The 6,000-nt window shown below is 40.4% G+C and overlaps 1 protein-coding gene across 1 annotated transcript in view; it reads left to right on the top strand.

The window, feature by feature from the left end:
• The first annotated feature begins 448 nt into the window (after nucleotides 1-448).
• The window catches only part of LOC310864921 (tripartite motif-containing protein 3-like), a 31,062-nt gene continuing 25,510 nt past the window's right edge, over nucleotides 449-6,000 (top strand). The window contains exon 1 of the mRNA XM_083773766.1: nucleotides 449-624. The gene's annotated coding sequence lies outside the window, so the exon portion shown is untranslated. The remainder of the gene's footprint in view (nucleotides 625-6,000) is intronic.

The raw sequence follows: 6,000 nt of genomic DNA, 5'->3' as shown, positions 1-6,000 counted from the left end.
AGTAAGTATACAGAGACAGATATGAATAGAATAAATATTGGTCACATAAACTCACAGTAGACAGATATGATATTCATAATGATAATGATTGTAGGCTAGTTATTCATATCATTGTAATTGTTTATGACTGCAAAAGTGCAAATATATATATTTTTCCTATTACGCATTAATTCCATATGTCTTTGATCCTCTTTACATCCTGATTATTAAAAAGGCAACCGAAAGGCATCCATTGTCCTTTTATGGGAAGTGGGGGTGGTACAGGAAGAGGCCAAGCCCCATTGCACCAGACGGACTATATTGCTCTCTGCTCATAAGGTTCCAACAATTCTGCATATTCCCTGCCCCCTCATTCTGCCATTGGTCACATAAACTCCTCCCACATGCTATCCAAACCAACACTGTGTTAGTCTGTATATGCATGCCACTCCCCACATACTCACATAGCTTCTTTTCCTTTCTCCCTTTCCCCACTGTCTCTTTTTCCCAAACAGACCCTGCCCTTTCATTTCTGTCTCCCAGTGGCGTCTGGATTTTGTTGTTGGCGTGTAGGACACTGACAATGGGCAGCTTGCTGTACAGCCTGCGATGCTGACACTCCAATCACTCCTGCCGGGAATTCAAGTGAGTACAATCTGGCCATTCATTATTTATATACGTTATTGCTGCCTCCTTGTTCTATTAAAACCAGTGCAAATTTCCTTGATTCCTCAATACAGGGAAGGGGGGATGAATAATTGATTGCTACATCCTGCCCGGCATCTGTCCATCCATAAATCACAGGGTGGCAATAATTACGACTGCCACTGTACCATTTCTGTTCTGATATGCAATGCTTTTGGTTTCAGTTTATTATAATAAAAAAGAACATCAACAAACAAAGGAATACAAAACAAGCATTTTATACCAGCCTCCGCGAGCAACGATTGCACTATACCACCTACTATTCTGTGTCTTCCTTAGCAGCCCACTCATTTCTCCATTTTAGTTCCTACAGTAGGCAGCCCTGGCTGCTTTTTATCTGTGGCAGGTGGGCATCTTTGCTGCAGTCTGAGGGCTGGGCTCCTCAACTATTAGCATACACATTCTTTTGTTTGGGAGATTAGTAAATCTCGCAGCTGGTGTGAACTGAATTTACAAGGAGGTTGAAAGCTCTGTGTGGTAATTGTGAATCAGCTGGTAGTTCGATTATGTCACTGTATGACTCCTCATGTGGCACTGTACTGCAGCCAGCAACAACCAGTGCAATTTGCATACTTCTGACCTGGATGGTTTCCAGATGGTTCTGTGAATCTTTGTTATTGATTGGCCGTTAGTTAGTTTTTCAGGCAATTGTCTTTGTGTAACAATCATTTCCCATCCTAGATATCTGGATTTAATTGGTGCAGCTGGTGGGATGCTCTGCTTGCAGTCTACACTGGGTCGTGGCAGGTTACAGACATCCTTGGTTGTTGTGCCTAAGGGGCAGAGAGAATGGTTGCATGTCTACTTCATGGTCTTCAAGGCTCTATGAATCTCATAATGAACAGAGCAAGACAGCAAGCATGGCTGATGTTGCAGTCAGATTCACTTCACTTCACTTATACAGCAGCTGTAGGCTATACAAATCAGGCTGGCCACTATAACAGTGGAACACATGGAACACTGTCAGATGCAAATATATCCAGATGCTGCGGATATAAGATCCAGCATTGGATTCTCCTTGCGAAACCTGAACTAATGAACAACTAAGTGTAAACTGCCAAGAGTAGAGCACAAAGTGTACCTCCGGAATGATTGGATACGATCTCTGAATACTAATCTGATAAAATGCAGATACGGTATGTGGCAGTAATGAAGATGAAGCTGGATCCATGCTACCCTATAGGAGTAGGGGTACTTCCCTGTATGTCTAGACTAAGACGTTATGCATTATTATTTATTATTACATTAATGGATACGTAATAATGGGATACCACCAGTCTCTCACTGTGATATTTAACCATGGAATCAGCTATTTAGGAAGTAATAACAGTCTGTCTATTACGCTGTAGTAACTGTAGAAAACATACTTTATTCATGGGATTTGACTATGTTGTATGATTTTAATAATCACTTAATGAATTGTGTTTATGTCCAAGAAGGAAATTACATCACATAATTAATGATCATTTTTTTATCTCAACATGTGCAACATCTCAACAAGAGTGCATGTTGCACTCTTGACCACTTTACCAGATTTATGTCTAGGTTACATTATTATTACTACAATAAAACTAATTTCTCTATTATCAAAGAAAGGACACTAAGATAAGTCAATATTGCAATGCGAATGCAGCCAAATGATGAAGGCATCTTCCACACACCCTCCCCTCTTAAATTCATCTGCATCGAAGCTTTTATTATGGTGTGACTGAAAACCATGACTTGGCCTCGGCAAGATATCATGATGTTTGTGAACACTGACCAAAATATTGCTTATTGCTTATGAGTCTTCAGATTTGACTAATCCAACGCTATTCATTGTAGATAGGTATAGGTATAGTCTTTTGAAATGCACCTTCTTTATCACTTTTGTGCCTAGCCCAATTTATTTTTAAAGTCGCACTGTAAACTCAAAGATTGTACAGGTTTAGCATACTTTACTACTGTAGCACCTATGTTTCACATTGATTATGTAATGACTTTAGAAGTCTGCAGTCTGCACTCTCTGCTTTAGTATCTTGGTCAGCACATACTGTTATGCTTGATAATTAAATCATCAGGGATATGTTTTCTAGGGATGTGGTATCAGTTTGGCTCAACAATTGGAACCATTGTTAATGGCTGACAGTTATCTTAATCAAATGTCATTGCATTCTATGAACAAAGGCAGATATGACACTGATATTAACAACTTCTGTGGGTGATTTTGTCTCATTCTATATAATGTTTTAACTCTACTGTATATCTCAACGGTAACGGCTCTAGTCCACATTCCATTTCTTGTTGACAGGTGCGTAGGAGGAAATATCCATAGGCAAGAAAATAACTGCCAAGGACAGTGTGCAGTGTGCAGGAGTTCTCTCTTTTCTTCTTTTCTTGCGCATATACAGTATATATCTGCGATACCATAGGAAGCTGAAGCATGATTACAGTCTCCTAATGAAGGCCTACCAAATTCAAATCATAGTTCACTTTTAATCCATTTGCAATGATGACACTAATGATCCATCATTCTTCATCCATCATTGTTCTAGTATGGCTCGATCCTATATCGCTGATTATCGTAACTCTGGTGGTATAGCTTCATACTGTACCACCGCTTCATACCAATCGTTGTCCCCCTCGAAACGGATCCTCTTTAATACTTAAAAACGCCTCATTAGAAAGCTAAAGTTGGGTAACAGCGTTACCTTTATGAATATTCTTTATGAGTGTGCCTGCAGGCTGCTAGTCTCCAACATGCTGCATTGTATTCTGTCATAGTAATGACGCTGTGAGTGATACCTCTTGACACCCTGTCTTCTCTTGTCACTGTCAATCAACACTTCTGGCTACTGTACTTGATATAACATCGTCATAATGGTAATTTTATTCCATTAAACTCTGTTTGACATATTTCTTTTACAATAGCTGCACCACAACTTGTTTTCTATAGCTGTACCATAACTTGTACTTGTAGTCCTAAACTTCTTTGACTGATGGATTCCTGTGAAAGTCAGGAACATTTACGGGTCCTGACCACAAAGATCCTCAAGATTCGGCATACAAACATTTTTATTGTTCATGTTTGATGGAAGGATAGAATAGCCTGAGGGTCAGGTCTGATTCAACCAGTTGTTGTTTTCAGACTTTTTTATAACTAGAGCAAATGGGGTCATTTTAGTGATAAAATCAAGTCACAATACACATGAGTCTGTGAGCAGTCATGCATTACCCATGTCTGAAGGATCGTTCACTGCTTAAGAGCATATCGGTCCATCAAATTAAATCACTACAGTTCCGAGGTCACTAATATCATTTGTTTTTGTATTTTTCTTTAGCCAAGATGTAGTTCATAGTAAACCTTCAAGCCTTGGAAAAAGTATGCATTTTAAACCTTACAATCGATATCTTATCAATGGTAGCCCTATTGTACTTGTCAAACGTATTACACAATAAACATTTCTGGGTCAAGGGATCTATGGGCGCTTCCGGTAGAATAATATCTCTTTTTCTCTCTACCTATGTCTCACTTTATCTCTGTCACCCACCCTGTCTGTCAAACAGAGACCATAGCCAATCTGCCTAACAGAGAAATGAACAAAATTACAGTGAGAAATTTGTAGAACAATTGTTGTACAATGCTGAAGACATACACGCAGGCACACAATAGATTTGAATATAAGGCTCTATTTTTAAACACTGTCATGACAACACCTTCTTATACATGAGGTCACTACTGACTGTTGAAATAGACAGTCCCAAGTGTTCAGTACTGAATCACAGTGGTTGGCCAATGGAATGGAATACACGATTAAAAGAATGCTGAAATACTGATTGCAAATACTGACTAAAACAGAAAACAGAAAAATCTGAAACTAAATGCAAGAAGACAGAAAAAGCATAGTTATTGGTCTGCTTCACTTCCTGAAAACAAAATAATGCAATAGTAACTGAAATTAATCATATTATTTTGAATATCAAATGGTAACATTATATTGACGGACTGAGTTCACAGGAAGGAATAATTAGGCTAGAAAATGTGGAGTAGAAGTCAACTTACGCTTAGCCTATATCAGATATTTTTTGTGTGTATTGTAATTCTAAGTGGTGCAAAACCAATAATATCAGTGTCACAACCTATCTATTAGTAATAACATAATTATTCATGTTACTGTTCAAAATACAATCGGATGCCAGAACTACATCCAGCTATAGCCTACACTACAGGATGTCCTCACTGGTCAACAAAAAAACCTTGGCTTGAAGACCCTAACAGGAGCCCTTGTACAAGGTTTCTTTGACTATGCATGCACCTCTTGGTACCACAGCACCTCAAAGCTCCCTTAAAACAATGCTCCACACTTCACAAAACAAACTGGTCAGGCTACTACTTGCCTCACTCCCCGAACACTCCTCACCCCTGCCCATTTTGACAGGCTGGAATAGCTTAGGGTTGACGACAGAGTACAGCATCTTGCAATGGGTCTTGTCCACAAGATTCGCTACACAACCAAGATACCCAGGTACCTGTCTAAATACTTCCTTAATGTCAATAAACTCCACACTGACAACACCAGAGGGAGGTCAACAAACCATGTGCAACCCATATTTGGCACAAACAAGGGACTAAATTAATTTCGCTCCTATGCCACCAAAATGTGGAATGCCCTACCAACAGTCATTAAGAAATGTGAATCCCTTGACTCCTTCAAAACCGCTCTCAAAGGGCACCTACGGACATATTTCTCCCCCCCCCCCCCCCACCCCCTTTCCCTCCTTTTATGACGATTTCCCGCTTTTGGTTATATAGACGTGTACATTTGTACGTCTCTAAATGTTCTGATGAATTGAAAATGGTGGACCCTATTGTAAACAAGTGTAATGCTTTATGGTGTGGTGTTGTCCACAGTTAACAGTTTTTGTATTGAGTTGTGCTTGAAATGTATCTATTCTGCAAACTGTTCAACTGTACTTCAACTCTTAACGAGCTTACACTTAAGACGGAGGGTGGAGGTTGGAGGTGAGATTTATTGCAGGTGAATTGATTACAGTATGGAGCTGGGATTGAGTGAATGGACAAAGAAGTGACTGACAGTATGATACAGAATGATAACAGAATGATGACAGTATGAGGAGGAGACAGTGGAGGAGCTTTGGCGTGGGCCCCCTGGGGACGGACCAGAGCCTCGGTTCGGATCCTGCCTGGCGGAGGCAGGGGGGGCTCTTGAGCCTGCCCCCCTGGGGCCGACCTGGTGGAGCCTGCTGCTGGGCGGTCGTCGGGGAGGTGGCGGGTACCTGAACGGAAGCACAGATGAGCGAAGGGAAGTGAGGACC

Source organism: Protomyctophum parallelum, assembly GCF_964188405.1.
Source record: "Protomyctophum parallelum genome assembly, chromosome: 9".
NCBI lineage: Eukaryota > Metazoa > Chordata > Actinopteri > Myctophiformes > Myctophidae > Protomyctophum > Protomyctophum parallelum.
The sequence above is the reverse complement of the archived record's forward strand: the minus strand, read 5'-3'. Positions and strand labels throughout refer to the sequence as shown.